This window comes from Bidens hawaiensis, unplaced genomic scaffold (genome assembly GCF_021521415.1).
Source record: "Bidens hawaiensis isolate Kalapana, Puna unplaced genomic scaffold, B.hawaiensis_p1.1 tig00025819_1, whole genome shotgun sequence".
NCBI lineage: Eukaryota > Viridiplantae > Streptophyta > Magnoliopsida > Asterales > Asteraceae > Bidens > Bidens hawaiensis.
The window spans coordinates 96,924-111,539 of NW_027494148.1; positions in this window are offsets into that span (position 1 = coordinate 96,924).

The following is a 14,616-nucleotide window of genomic DNA, read 5'->3' on the forward strand; positions in this document are numbered from 1 at the left end:
GTGGGTGAAGGCTAGTGATGCAAGCTTGCTTAACGCATCCGCAGATTTGTTTTCGCTGCGCTTAACGTGTATGACTTTACAATCATTAAAATCACGCATAAGGGTTTTTGCCTGGGCGAGGTACAGGGCCATTGTGTCGTTCACAGCCGTGTACGTCCCATTTATTTGGTTGGCCACCAGCATGGAATCCACGTGGGCTTCCAAGTTTTTCACTCCCATTTTACGCGCAATTCTCAATCCGGCCAAGAATGCTTCGTATTCGGCTTCGTTATTCGTACTTGGGAAATCCAACCGAATAGCGTAAGTATATTCTTGGCCCGCTGGGTTGGTTAATTTTAACCCTGCGCCTGAACCCTCGTTGTTGGCTGCTCCATCAGTATAGAGTCGCCAGATATCGTTGATGTCCTGTGCTGGGGAGGGTTGAGCCTCCTCCTGGCACTCTTTCTCCCGCGTAGCGGGGACTTCTGCAATAAAATCGGCCAGGACCTGGCCTTTTATGGCTGGTCTTGGCTTGTACTTAATTGCATATTCTCCCAATTCAATTGCCCATTTGGCTAGACGTCCCGATAATTCGGGTTTGCCTAGAACGTTTGAGAGTTTGAAGTTGGTGAGAATGGTGATTGAGTGGCCCTGGAAATATCGTCTTAACCTGCGTGAAGCGTGTATAAGTGCTAAGACTAATTTTTCGAGGGTAGAGTACCGGGTTTCTACCTCTGTTAGTACACGGCTAACATAATAGATTGGCATCTGGATGCCTTTTCGTTCTGTTAGCAGTACTGCCCCGGTTGCTCTATCTGTTGCGGAAAGGTATAGGATTAACTCCTCTCCCGCTTGTGGTGCTGTAAGTGTTGGGAGTTCGATCAGGCGTGACCGAATCTCCTGAAAAGCTGCTTCCGCTTCTGGTGTCCAGCGGAAGTGCGTTTTCTTTAAGCAGTTTCTTAATGTTGACACGAAAGGAAACGACTTATCTGCATGGTTTGCCAAAAAGCGATTAAGTGCGACTAGTCGTCCATTCAGTGTCTGAGCCTGTTTGATGGTGGTAGGTGATTCCATTTTAACAATGGCTTCGACCTTTTCAGGGTTCGCTCTGAAGCCATCTTTAGTAACAATGACTCCCAAGAACTTCCCTTCTTCCATCCCAAATGAACACTTGCTCGGGTTGAGCTTCATGTTTATCTTTCTGAGCGTGTTGAAAGTTTCTTCAATGTCTTTCAACATCGCTTCTGGCTCGGGGCTTTTGATGACCAAATCATCCATATAGACTTCCAAGTTTCTCCCGATTTGGGCATGAAACTCTTTGTCCATCAGGCGTTGGTACGTGGACCCTGCATTCTTAAGTCCGAAGGGCATCATTTTATAACAAAATGTACCATCGGGCGTCCGAAACGCGGTTTTGTCCTGGTCATCTACGGCCATGTGGATTTGATGGTACCCCTTATACGCATCCAAGAAGCATTTAAGGCGAAATGGTGCCAACGAATCCACCTTAAGATCAATTTCTGGTAACGGATAACAATCTTTGGGGCATGCTTTGTTCAAATCTTTGAAATCTATGCACATGCGCCATTGTTTGTCATTCTTCGGTACCATTACGGGATTTGCAACCCATGTTTGATATCTACTAACGCGTATGATGCCTGCGTCAAGGAGTTCCTTGACTTGGGTTCTACACGCGTTAGTTTGTTCAGGCCCCATTACTCTGCGCTTTTGTACGACTGGCGTAACAGCCGGATCGCACTTGAGCTTATGCTCCGCCTTACTTCGGGGTACACCAGTCATGTTAGCTGGTGTCCACGCAAAGATGTCAGCGTTTTTCTGCAGTAGGCGTTTGAGTAAGGTGCGGGTGGGATCAACGATTGTTGGTCCAATGGTAACGGCCTGGTCGGGGTATTTGCCATTGAAGGCCCATTTTTCCGGTTCGGTGATGGTTGGTTTGGCCATTTTTGGTTTGGGTTTAGATGAGACAGATGCGATGCATACCTGGGGAATGCCAGTGATCATCGCTACACCCTCAGCTGTTGGCCATCCCATCATGCCGTGGACTGAAGATACCACGGCGTTTAATCTTGCCATCCCGTCTCTTCCGAATAGGATGTCGTACGTGTGGTGTGGCTTTCTCATCACGACAAAATCCACGTCCTCTGTGCGTGAATGATTCCCATCGGTAAGAGTAACGGGGAAAGATAGGATACCCAGGGGGGTTTCTGTGCTGCCATCAAACCCTTCCATTGAAGCGTAGACCGTTTCCAAGCGTTCTTTGTCTTCATCATCCAGCTTGTCAAAGAACTGCCTGTACATCACCGTCGACGAAGCGCCGTTGTCAACAAGAGTGCGGGAAGTGATGTAATGCCCCATCTGGCTTTTGATGACGATGGGGCCTTCTTTGCTGGGGCCTCCTGGCACTCGCGGGAAGCGCACCTCAGCTTCCTTCCACGCGCATGGTTCTGTCATTCGTCTTTTTCTTCCTCCGACCTTGCCATGAACCATGTTGATGCTGATATCGACGGGCTTTCGTCCGTTACCTCTGTACCGGTTGTCACTCCTTCCTCCCTTCCTGATTGATGCCACGAGATGTGCAAGTCTTCCATCCTTGACAAATGCTTCAACAATGTCTTTCAAGGATGTGCACTCTTCAGTACCATGACCCTTTGTCCCGTGGAAATCACAGGACTTGCTTTGATCCGCATTAGGTTTCTGCCGGATCAATGGGGCTTTTGGCCATGGCAATTTTTCCGTGGCAAATATCTCCGTGACGCTCTTGGTGAGTGGCGTCCACCGGTTTTTTCGGTTTGAAGGGTGTGTGTTGTCCCTTCCGCCAACAAGAGGGCGAGAGCTGGATGAGGTGTCAAAGTTTACCCTTGACTGCCAAATACCTAGCCGCCTCTTTTTGTTCTGCCGGGCGGTCCTAACGTTGTTCTCCCTTGTCCTCTGCGTGTAGAGGTGTGTACTCTGGGGAAGATCCCTTCCCAGTTGCTTTTCCGTCTCGGCAAAGCGCTTTGCCGCCGTCATGATGGCATCCCAAGTTGATGGCATGCCATCCTTACCCGTCAATGTGCGGATAAGTTCTGGGTATTCGGCGCCTTGGATGAAGGCGGCGCGAACCAGATCCTCACTTATGTTGCCGAGACTTAGCTTTTTGGAGTTGAAGCGGGTGATGAAGTCTAGTAAAGATTCATCCTCCTCTCTCACGCAGTTGAGGATCGTCCACTGCTCTTCAGTGTACTTCCTCTGTTGGCTAAAGTGCTGGCTGAACTTGTTCTGAAAGTCCGCCCAGTCATATATGTGGTGGATCGGTAAACGATCGAACCATGCCCTTGCCGCTCCGACCAGAGTCATCTGGAACATGTAGCACCACGTGGGTTCCGTCCAGTTGCTGACGGTAGCCCCCGCAATGAACCTGTTCAAATGGTCGTCTGGGTCGGATAGACCATCATAAGTGCCAATGTTGGACATCTGTTTGGCACTTCTCGGGGCGATTGCTTCCGCAATGTCCCTTGCGAATTTAGACTTTCCTGCATTTGTAGCAGTTGGTCTAAAGGTTTTGGAGAAGTCACGCGGGTTTCTCTCCGCGATTGGTTTAAAAGCTTCCCCAAAATTCCTTTTTGGTTGGACGTCCGTTTCCTTACGCTTCCCTTTCGCCTTATGGCGAGGGTTCGCGTCGGTATCGGACTCTAACTCGTCTGAGTACTCGCAGTCACTGCTCATATTGAGGTGTTGGCGAGTACTGCCGAATTCGTCAGCCTGTTGAGCTGAACGCAAGCGTTCATCCAATTCGGCTTGGAATTCTCTTTGCCGTGCTTCGGCCCATGCCTTCACTTGATCTAGTGTTTGGCGAGGGGCCCTTGTTCGTTTTTCCAACTGGGTGTCGGTGGACCCCAGTGGAATATTTACTGCACTTGCTCCGGCTTTGGTAGTCGGAGTAGTGTTCGTAAGGATTGTATAACCGCCGGTGTTCCCCCCAGTTGCTGGGGTTGTTACCGGGGTTTCTTGGTCGGTTACTGGCCTTTGGACCGGAGTAACGTTAACCATTTCTTCAGAAATAGTGAAAAAACTAAAATAGTTCTAGCTTTTATGCACGGATGGCGCCAATGAAGAAACACTAAGTGAACCCTGGACAGATTATAGATAATCTGGACAGATTATAGATAATCTGGGGGTTAAGTAATGTTTCCCACGGATGAGATCTAACTGAGAAGGCTGTTCTTCAGGAGACCTGCAAAACAAACACCGTAAGCTCGTCACTGAGAAGGGGGGGGTTCCTCCTTGTGACCACCCTCCGGCGTGAGAATCAGACTAGATTGCTCTGAATATAAGTGTATATTAAGAGATTGCTAGATAACTGGATAGCAGATGATCTTACCATTCCAAGATGTTGGAGTATTTATAGCCGAAGGTAGGTTTCCTAGAAGGTACAGCCGGCTGAATAGTATTCCTGTTCTACCAACAGTGGACTATGCACAGGCCATACTGGTTGGTGGATAGGTTACGGCCAACAGTAACTATGTCGGCTGCACTATTCCTCCAACTGTAGATTATGCACGTCCTACCTACTGTGGATTATACGCAGGCCATGCTGGTTGGTGAATAGGTTACGGCCAACAGTAACACTATTTCACCAACTGTAGGCTGCGCACGCCCTGCAGTAAGGGTTGGTGAGTAGGCAGCGGCTAATAGTGACAAACTGTAACATCTGCCCTGATCCGACCCGACCCAGGTACCCGTTTCTCTGACCCGATCTCTTTCTTTTATGATTTAATATTTATTTATACTTATATTTTACTTTTAATAATAATATATATTTTCCTTCCCGCCTCTTTCTCTCTCTTTCTTTCCGCCGTCCCGTCCCTCTCCTTCTCTCTTTCCGCCTTCTTTTCCCTCTTGTCGCCGTCCCGCCCTTACGCCTTGTTTCCCTCTTTTTCTTCTAACTCTTTGCTTGTCCTTTGTTCCTTCCCGCCTAAGGTTGTCTGCGCAGCTCTACGCGCCAGACCCCTTACAAGGAATCCTGCGTGAAGACCACCTGTTTCAGCGATACGTGAGACGAACTCCTCTCGCAGCGCGCTAAGAATTGTAATTCTTCTCGCAGCGCGCGAAGGACGGTAGTTCTTCCCGCGACGCGCTAAGGATTTGTAGTTCTTCTCGCAGCACGCTAAGAATCGTAGTTCATCCCTCGACGCGCGCTAGGAATTTTAGTTCCTCCCGCGACGCGCTAAGAAATGTGATTCTTCCCGCGACGCGTTAAGGTTGGTTCTGTCTGCCTTCGCGCTCGCGCTCTCTTGACCTTCTATGTCTGCCTTCGCGCTCGAGCTTTCTCGCGCTAAACCCTTTGAGTTTTCTTCTGTTTAATCTAGCCGTTGCTTTTGAGTTGTCTTATCTTTTGAGCTGTTGACCCAATCTGCTTTATGTCTGAAAAGTTACTTTCGGCGCAGCATGCGCACCAACCCCATTGGTTGACAGATAAAGTGACTGACATAATCTTTTGAGATCTGCTTTTTCCATGCTTGACCTGTACCTTTATCTGACCCGCCCATGCTTTTTTTTACTGTTCCCTGACAGCTTTATCTTGCCTCTGCAGCTGCCATATCTTTCCATATCTTTTGCTTGATCCTGTTAAAGATCTTTTCCCCTTTTCTAGGGATTATGTCTCCTAGGGTTTTCCTATAAATAATAATAATATTTTCATAACACTACACACACAAAACACTTAATCTCTCCTGTTTTCCTTGCTCTCTGCCGCCTCCCTCTCTGCCTCCGTCTTCCTCCCTGTTCTGTCCTGCTGTTCCGGTAATATATATATTATATATAATAATTTAATTATACTAACTTATAATCAAGACTTAAAACAAATCATTAAAACAATAATCTTAATTATAGGTTAACTTGTGCTTGTTTAAAGTTGGTTCTTGCTTTATCTTACACCGCATCGTTTATCAAGTGAGTAATCTCGTACCTAATCCCTTTTTATTTTTAATGTTTTGGGATGTTCATGTGTTCATACAAACTTAGAGTCTTAAACTTATTTATGAACTTTAGTCGCGCAGTATCCCATGTGTTGAGGACGTTTACTTGGCTGTTTATTTGTATGTGTGTATCATTAACCGCTTTGTTCGGCCTATTCCGAAGTTTTCATGGATCCATTAGATGAACACGGGAGACCTATCGTTTACGGTTTTCTTTGTTTACACTTGCACAGATGTTTTCTCGTTTTTGTGCTCAATTGGGAGCACGGATTGAACTATGAACTATGAGCTATGATCTATTTAGGCTTGATCACAATCTGATTGCACCCTTGTTAAACACCAGACATACACGTGTTGCGCGCAGATTTATTGTTATCTATGTATTGTATTAAACTTGATTTCTCACCAACACGCAAGTGTTTGACGTTTATTTTAACACATGTTCAGGTTTGCAGTAGCTGTTTTGGAGCTTGTGGACACGTAGGAAGTTTTCTTTATTTTGGACCTAGATTAAAATGTATCAAGACAAGTTACTGCTGTTCGAATATTATGATTTATAATATATTGATTTATGTTGGTTTATTTATATCTTGTGTTTACGTTGCGCGTGCGCGAATGAATGTATTTATTAAATATTGACACCCAATAGTGTCACGAGTAATGAAACAATATGTGGCGCCCCGATGTATAATCCGCCTTTGGTCGGGGTGTTACAGATTGGTATCAGAGCCAGGTTGACTTTAGGATAGGTGGTTAGACGTAACGGCCTAGAATACCTAAGAGTCCCTTCTCGCGCATGAGAGAAATCTCATGTTTGCGCGCTTATTGTTAATTACTCGTTATTTATGAATATGCTCGCGCTTGCGCAGTATATGATTTTATGTTTTATTCCGCGATATTTCGATTTTTGTTGAATTTCGATTTTTATTGATTTTTCTTACATATTCGTTTGTTGGATTTGAAAATCCGAAAAGTCATGGTGATACATGAATAGTTGATTTTCAATTTCCATTTACGATTATGTTCTGAGGTTGGAGACTTGAAAAGTCATGGTGATACATGAATTGTCAACCTCCAATACTCATTTTCTTGTATATTATATATTGAAGATTGAAAAGTCATGGTGATACATGAATCGTCAATCTCCAATACTCGTTTGCTCGTATATTTTAAATTGGGAATTCGGAAAGTCATGGTGATACATGAATTGTCGATTCTTGATTCGAATTTGTTACCTTTATTAAGTCTGCATTTAGGGTCATTTAATCTACTTTAACTTTTGATAGTATCTAACTCTGCGAAACCAAGCTTTATAAGATTAAAACTTTGCGATAAAACCAAGATATTAACTAAAATTAAATTTTTATAGAATGCCTCCGCTATCTCGCCGATTTCAGAGAAGAGAAGCCTCGCGCATGCGTAGACAGCAACGTTCCCAGGAAATGGCCGCCGCGATAGCCCAAGCCTTGAGCCAAAACAATACCTCCAGTTACAACATTAAATCCTTTAACGCGGGTAACCCTCCAAAGTTCACAGGTCTTGGAGGAGCCACCGTGATGCTCCAATGGCTCGAGAAGATAGAAAACACTTTCCTCCACACCCAATGCCCCTCAGACAGACGAACCCTATATGCTTCCAGTGTCCTGGAATCCAGAGCGCTTACATGGTGGAATGGAGTAGCTCATGCGCGTGGCGCAGAGGCTGCTTCTAGCATGACATGGGAGGAATTCAAGGAAATTCTTACGCGAGAATTCTGCCCTCCCAACGAAGTTAAGCGCCTGGAGGAAGAATTCTGGAACTTGAAGCAATACAGCGGTGAAGCGCGCGAGTACGCGACGCGCTTCCACGAGCTAAGCCTGCTTGTCCCTCACCTTATTACCCCTTCCCGCCGAGCCATAGAGAAATTCCTTGGGGGTCTCCCCATGGAAATTCAAGATTCTGTATGGGCCAGAAACCCAGTAACCCTCTCTGACGCCATTGAGTTGGCCGCTGTGCTCAGCGACAACCATGTCAGAGCAGGAACCCTGTTCCTGCGGGGAACAGAAAAGACCAAACTCACCAAGACTGCACCTGAACCAACAGAAACCAAACCTGAACCCTCAAACCATAACCAGAAACGTAGGCGCAGACAAGCTTACGCGCTTACCAACCCGCCCATTGTCCAGCAACCCATTTACCAACCCCCAGTTTACGCGCCTAACCCTCTGTCAGCCTACCCAACACCTCCTGTAGCCCACAACTATGCCTTAACCAATTCAGCACTCCCTGCCCCGCCACTTAAGAAACCTTACACAGGAAACCAACCCTTTTGCCCAACCTGTAGACTTCACCACCCAACCCAAACCCGGTGTCGACAATGTAACCGATGTGGCCGCGTTGGTCACTCTGCCGAATACTGTAGAGTCCCTCCCGCCAATCCAATTGCGCCAATACCACCAGTCTACCCGCAGAATCCACAACCAACCTACCAAAACCCACGACCCAGATCGTGCTTTAACTGCGGTGATCCCAGTCATTTCCGGAACGCGTGCCCGAGACTACAAGTTCAGATTACACAAGCGAATCCGGTGAACCAGATTTCAAACCAAGTAACGCGTGGACGAGCTTTTAACATAACCGCGCACCAAGCGCAAGCGAATAATGACGTAGTTAATGGTACATTTTTGCTTAACGGATTTTATGTCTCTGTACTTTTTGATACTGGCGCCGATCGAAGTTTTATCTCTCGCGCCTTCGAGCAGAAGCTTGCGCGACCGCGCAACGATTTAAAAGAAGATTTTTCAGTTGAATTGGCTAATGGTGAAACTATTTTAATTAACTCTGTGATTAAAGATTGCACGCTTAACCTTAACGAAAACGATTTTCTGATTGATCTCATCCCCATGCCTCTTGGAAGTTTTGATGTTATTATTGGTATGGACTGGCTTTCGAAGAATCGCGCCGAAGTTATTTGCGCCAAGAAGATGATTCGCATACCTCGAGAAAATGGTGATCTTCACATCTACGGCGAAAAACTCTCCCGCGGTCTTAAACTTATGTCTTGCGCCGAAGCCCGAAGGCTCATGCGGAAGAAGTGTATTGCATTTCTAGCCCATGTGGTTAAACCTGCTGAAGAGAAGAAGCTTCGCGATATCCCTGTTGTGCGTGATTTCCCTGAAGTTTTTCCTGATGATCTTCCTGGTATCCCTCCCGCTCGTGAAGTTGAGTTCCGTATTGATCTTGTCCCTGGTGCTTCCCCCGTAGCTAAATCTCCTTACCGTCTTGCGCCCGCTGAGATGCAAGAATTGGCAAGCCAGCTTCAAGAGTTGACTGCTAAAGGATTCATTCGCCCTAGCTCTTCGCCCTGGGGTGCTCCGGTGTTGTTCGTTAAAAAGAAAGATGGATCGTTTCGCATGTGTATTGATTACCGCGAGTTGAACAAACTCACCATTAAAAACCGGTATCCCTTACCGCGCATTGACGACCTCTTTGATCAACTCCAAGGTGCCTCTTGTTTTTCCAAGATTGATCTCCGCTCTGGCTATCACCAGTTGCGCATCCGCGATGAAGATGTTCCGAAGACTGCTTTTCGAACTCGTTATGGCCATTTTGAATTCTTGGTCATGTCATTCGGTTTAACCAACGCACCCGCCGTTTTCATGGATCTAATGAATCGGGTGTGTAGGCCTTTCTTGGATAAATTCGTGATTGTGTTTATCGATGATGTTCTGGTGTATTCTAAGACCAAGGCCGAGCATGAGCAACATCTCCGATTGGTGTTGCAAAAGCTTCGAACCGAGCAGCTCTATGCTAAGCTTTCCAAGTGTGAATTTTGGTCGGATGAAGTACAGTTTCTTGGTCATGTTGTCAACAAGATGGGTATCCATGTCGACCCATCCAAAATTGAAGCAATCAAGAACTGGATTACGCCATCCACTCCTACCGAAATCCGTTCCTTTCTGGGCTTAGCTGGTTATTACCGGCGCTTCATTTCGAACTTCTCGAAAATCGCTTTGCCTTTAACAGCTCTGACGCACAAAGGTAAACCGTATATTTGGGGCTCGAAGCAAGAAGAAGCCTTTCTGACGCTCAAGCGATTGTTGTGTGAAGCTCCTGTTCTTGCGTTACCTGAGGGTAATGATGATTTTGCCGTGTATTGCGATGCATCCAACCAAGGTCTCGGTTGTGTTCTTATGCAACGAGGCAAGGTTATCGCTTACGCATCAAGGCAACTCAAGGTTCATGAAAAGAATTATACAACTCACGACCTCGAACTTGGTGCAGTTGTTTTTGCCTTGAAGATCTGGAGACACTACCTTTATGGTACTAAGTGTATCCTCTACACTGACCATAAAAGCCTTCAGCATATCTTTGATCAAAAGGAACTCAACATGAGGCAACGCCGATGGAACGAACTCATTAGCGACTACGATTGTGAGATCCGGTATCATCCTGGTAAGGCTAATGTGGTAGCCGATGCGCTCAGCCGAAAACCCTGCCATCTTAACTGTATCTTGCCGCGCACCCAGCTTCACTTTGCGCCGATCCAAAGTAACCTTGAATCGCGTATTCGTGACGCGCAGCGCGCATCCATCAGTAATGGTAACCTTCGCGCCGAGTTAGCGTGTGGCGCGGAAGCGCATTTTGTCCCTAATCTGAGTGGAATTCTCTGCTATCTTAATCGCATCTGGATTCCCTTTGATGAGAATCTTCGCGCCGATATCCTGAGTGAAGCGCACAAATCTCGGTATTCTATTCATCCTGGCGCCGATAAGATGTACAAGGATTTGCGCATTACTTATTGGTGGCTCGGTATGAAGAAGGATATTGCTGTGTTCGTAGCTAAATGTCTGACTTGTTCTAAAGTGAAAGCTGAACACCAACGCCCATCTGGTTTGCTCGAACAACCAGAAATTCCTACGTGGAAATGGGAATGTGTAGCGATGGACTTTATTACCAAGTTACCTTTGACAGCAAGCAAACATGATAGCATTTGGGTAATAGTGGATCGTTTGACTAAGTCTGCTCACTTTCTGCCCATTCGTGAAAACTACCGTGTTGAGCAACTCGCGCAGCTTTATGTCAAGGAAATTGTCTGCCGCCATGGTACTCCTTTGAGCATCATATCCGATCGCGATGGCCGTTTTATATCTCGCTTTTGGAAATCTCTCCAATCTGCGCTAGGAACTCGCTTGGACATGAGTACGGCATATCATCCTCAGACTGACGGTCAGTCTGAGCGAACTATTCAAACTCTTGAGGATATGCTCCGATCTTGTGTTCTTGATTTTGGAGGTAATTGGGATTCGCACCTACCTTTGATCGAGTTCTCTTATAATAACAGCTATCATTCCAGTATTGGTATGGCCCCATTTGAAGCACTTTACGGTCGTAAGTGCCGCTCCCCGATTTGTTGGAGCGAGGTGGGAGAAGCTCAAATCACAGGACCCGAACTTGTTCAAGAGACAACCGATAAAATCGCCAAGATCCGTGATCATCTGCTGACTGCTAGAAGCCGACAGAAGAGTTACGCAGATCGTAGGCGGAAGCCTCTCGAATTTCAAGTTGGTGATCTTGTTCTCCTCAAAGTGTCGCCTTGGAAAGGTGTTGTCCGCTTTGGGAAGAAAGGTAAGCTTGCTCCTCGTTATGTTGGACCATTCAAGATTCTCGCGCGTGTGGGAAAAGTTGCCTACAGACTTGACCTGCCGCCCGCGCTCAGTAATGTGCATCCAACGTTCCATGTATCCAATCTCAAGAAGTGTTTAGCTGACGAGAACCTTCACATTCCACTTGATGAAGTTCAAGTTGATGAATCTATGCATTTCGTTGAGAAGCCTGTTGAGATTATGGATCGCGAGGTTAAGCAAACCAAGCGCAGTCGTATCCCTATCGTGAAACTTCGCTGGGAGTCCAAGCGCGGAGCCGAGTTTACATGGGAAAGGGAAGATCAAATGAAGATCAAGTACCCGCACCTGTTCTCTGCGCAACCTACTTCGAGATAAATTTCGGGACGAAATTTCTTAAAATAGGGGAGACTGTAACATCTGCCCTGATCCGACCCGACCCAGGTACCCGTTTCTCTGACCCGATCTCTTTCTTTTATGATTTAATATTTATTTATACTTATATTTTACTTTTAATAATAATATATATTTTCCTTCCCGCCTCTTTCTCTCTCTTTCTTTCCGCCGTCCCGTCCCTCTCCTTCTCTCTTTCCGCCTTCTTTTCCCTCTTGTCGCCGTCCCGCCCTTACGCCTTGTTTCCCTCTTTTTCTTCTAACTCTTTGCTTGTCCTTTGTTCCTTCCCGCCTAAGGTTGTCTGCGCAGCTCTACGCGCCAGACCCCTTACAAGGAATCCTGCGTGAAGACCACCTGTTTCAGCGATACGTGAGACGAACTCCTCTCGCAGCGCGCTAAGAATTGTAATTCTTCTCGCAGCGCGCGAAGGACGGTAGTTCTTCCCGCGACGCGCTAAGGATTTGTAGTTCTTCTCGCAGCACGCTAAGAATCGTAGTTCATCCCTCGACGCGCGCTAGGAATTTTAGTTCCTCCCGCGGCGCGCTAAGAAATGTGATTCTTCCCGCGACGCGTTAAGGTTGGTTCTGTCTGCCTTCGCGCTCGCGCTCTCTTGACCTTCTATGTCTGCCTTCGCGCTCGAGCTTTCTCGCGCTAAACCCTTTGAGTTTTCTTCTGTTTAATCTAGCCGTTGCTTTTGAGTTGTCTTATCTTTTGAGCTGTTGACCCAATCTGCTTTATGTCTGAAAAGTTACTTTCGGCGCAGCATGCGCACCAACCCCATTGGTTGACAGATAAAGTGACTGACATAATCTTTTGAGATCTGCTTTTTCCATGCTTGACCTGTACCTTTATCTGACCCGCCCATGCTTTTTTTTACTGTTCCCTGACAGCTTTATCTTGCCTCTGCAGCTGCCATATCTTTCCATATCTTTTGCTTGATCCTGTTAAAGATCTTTTCCCCTTTTCTAGGGATTATGTCTCCTAGGGTTTTCCTATAAATAATAATAATATTTTCATAACACTACACACACAAAACACTTAATCTCTCCTGTTTTCCTTGCTCTCTGCCGCCTCCCTCTCTGCCTCCGTCTTCCTCCCTGTTCTGTCCTGCTGTTCCGGTAATATATATATTATATATAATAATTTAATTATACTAACTTATAATCAAGACTTAAAACAAATCATTAAAACAATAATCTTAATTATAGGTTAACTTGTGCTTGTTTAAAGTTGGTTCTTGCTTTATCTTACACCGCATCGTTTATCAAGTGAGTAATCTCGTACCTAATCCCTTTTTATTTTTAATGTTTTGGGATGTTCATGTGTTCATACAAACTTAGAGTCTTAAACTTATTTATGAACTTTAGTCGCGCAGTATCCCATGTGTTGAGGACGTTTACTTGGCTGTTTATTTGTATGTGTGTATCATTAACCGCTTTGTTCGGCCTATTCCGAAGTTTTCATGGATCCATTAGATGAACACGGGAGACCTATCGTTTACGGTTTTCTTTGTTTACACTTGCACAGATGTTTTCTCGTTTTTGTGCTCAATTGGGAGCACGGATTGAACTATGAACTATGAGCTATGATCTATTTAGGCTTGATCACAATCTGATTGCACCCTTGTTAAACACCAGACATACACGTGTTGCGCGCAGATTTATTGTTATCTATGTATTGTATTAAACTTGATTTCTCACCAACACGCAAGTGTTTGACGTTTATTTTAACACATGTTCAGGTTTGCAGTAGCTGTTTTGGAGCTTGTGGACACGTAGGAAGTTTTCTTTATTTTGGACCTAGATTAAAATGTATCAAGACAAGTTATTGCTGTTCGAATATTATGATTTATAATATATTGATTTATGTTGGTTTATTTATATCTTGTGTTTACGTTGCGCGTGCGCGAATGAATGTATTTATTAAATATTGACACCCAATAGTGTCACGAGTAATGAAACAATATGTGGCGCCCCGATGTATAATCCGCCTTTGGTCGGGGTGTTACACAAACAGTACTAGAGGGTGCTCCTCCTCGTACTGTTGTCGGTGAGCTGTCACCCTGTGATTGGCTCATGGGCTGTTCTGGTCAGATTGTCTGTCCTATCCATACCTTGGTAGGTATAGTACAGAAGATCTTTCAGAATCATACGGACTGGCTCATTTTGGCGGGATTGTTCCCGTCTTGCTCATTCCTTCATGTGACTACTGAAGTATCTATTGTCTTGTGCGTGTAGCCCTGCTGTCTGCGGGTAGCCTTCCCTGATGGCTTGTATCCGCAACTGCGGGAACAGGCGGGGTACTTCACCATTGGGAGGCTTTCCCTGCGTGTACAGCTTGCGTACTGCGCGTAAGGTTCTCTGAGCATGGTGGGTCCTGCGGAAGCAGATGGCCTTTGCGCAGACGTCCCTGTTCAAGGTGAGTCTTGCGGGACCAACTGGGCTCTGCTGGGACCTACCTCTTCAGTTGTTGAGACCAGTAATAAAAATCGTTAATACATGTTACGTTTTAGGAGAGAATAAAATATTTGTGTTATACACCTAGAGTCCTACGTGCCACCAAGGAAAAGTGGAAAACCGAACCAGGCATGTGTGGCTCTCACACGTGAACCTGATTGGCCTTTCTCCCACACGATGCAACGGTATAACATTATGAAAATTGTT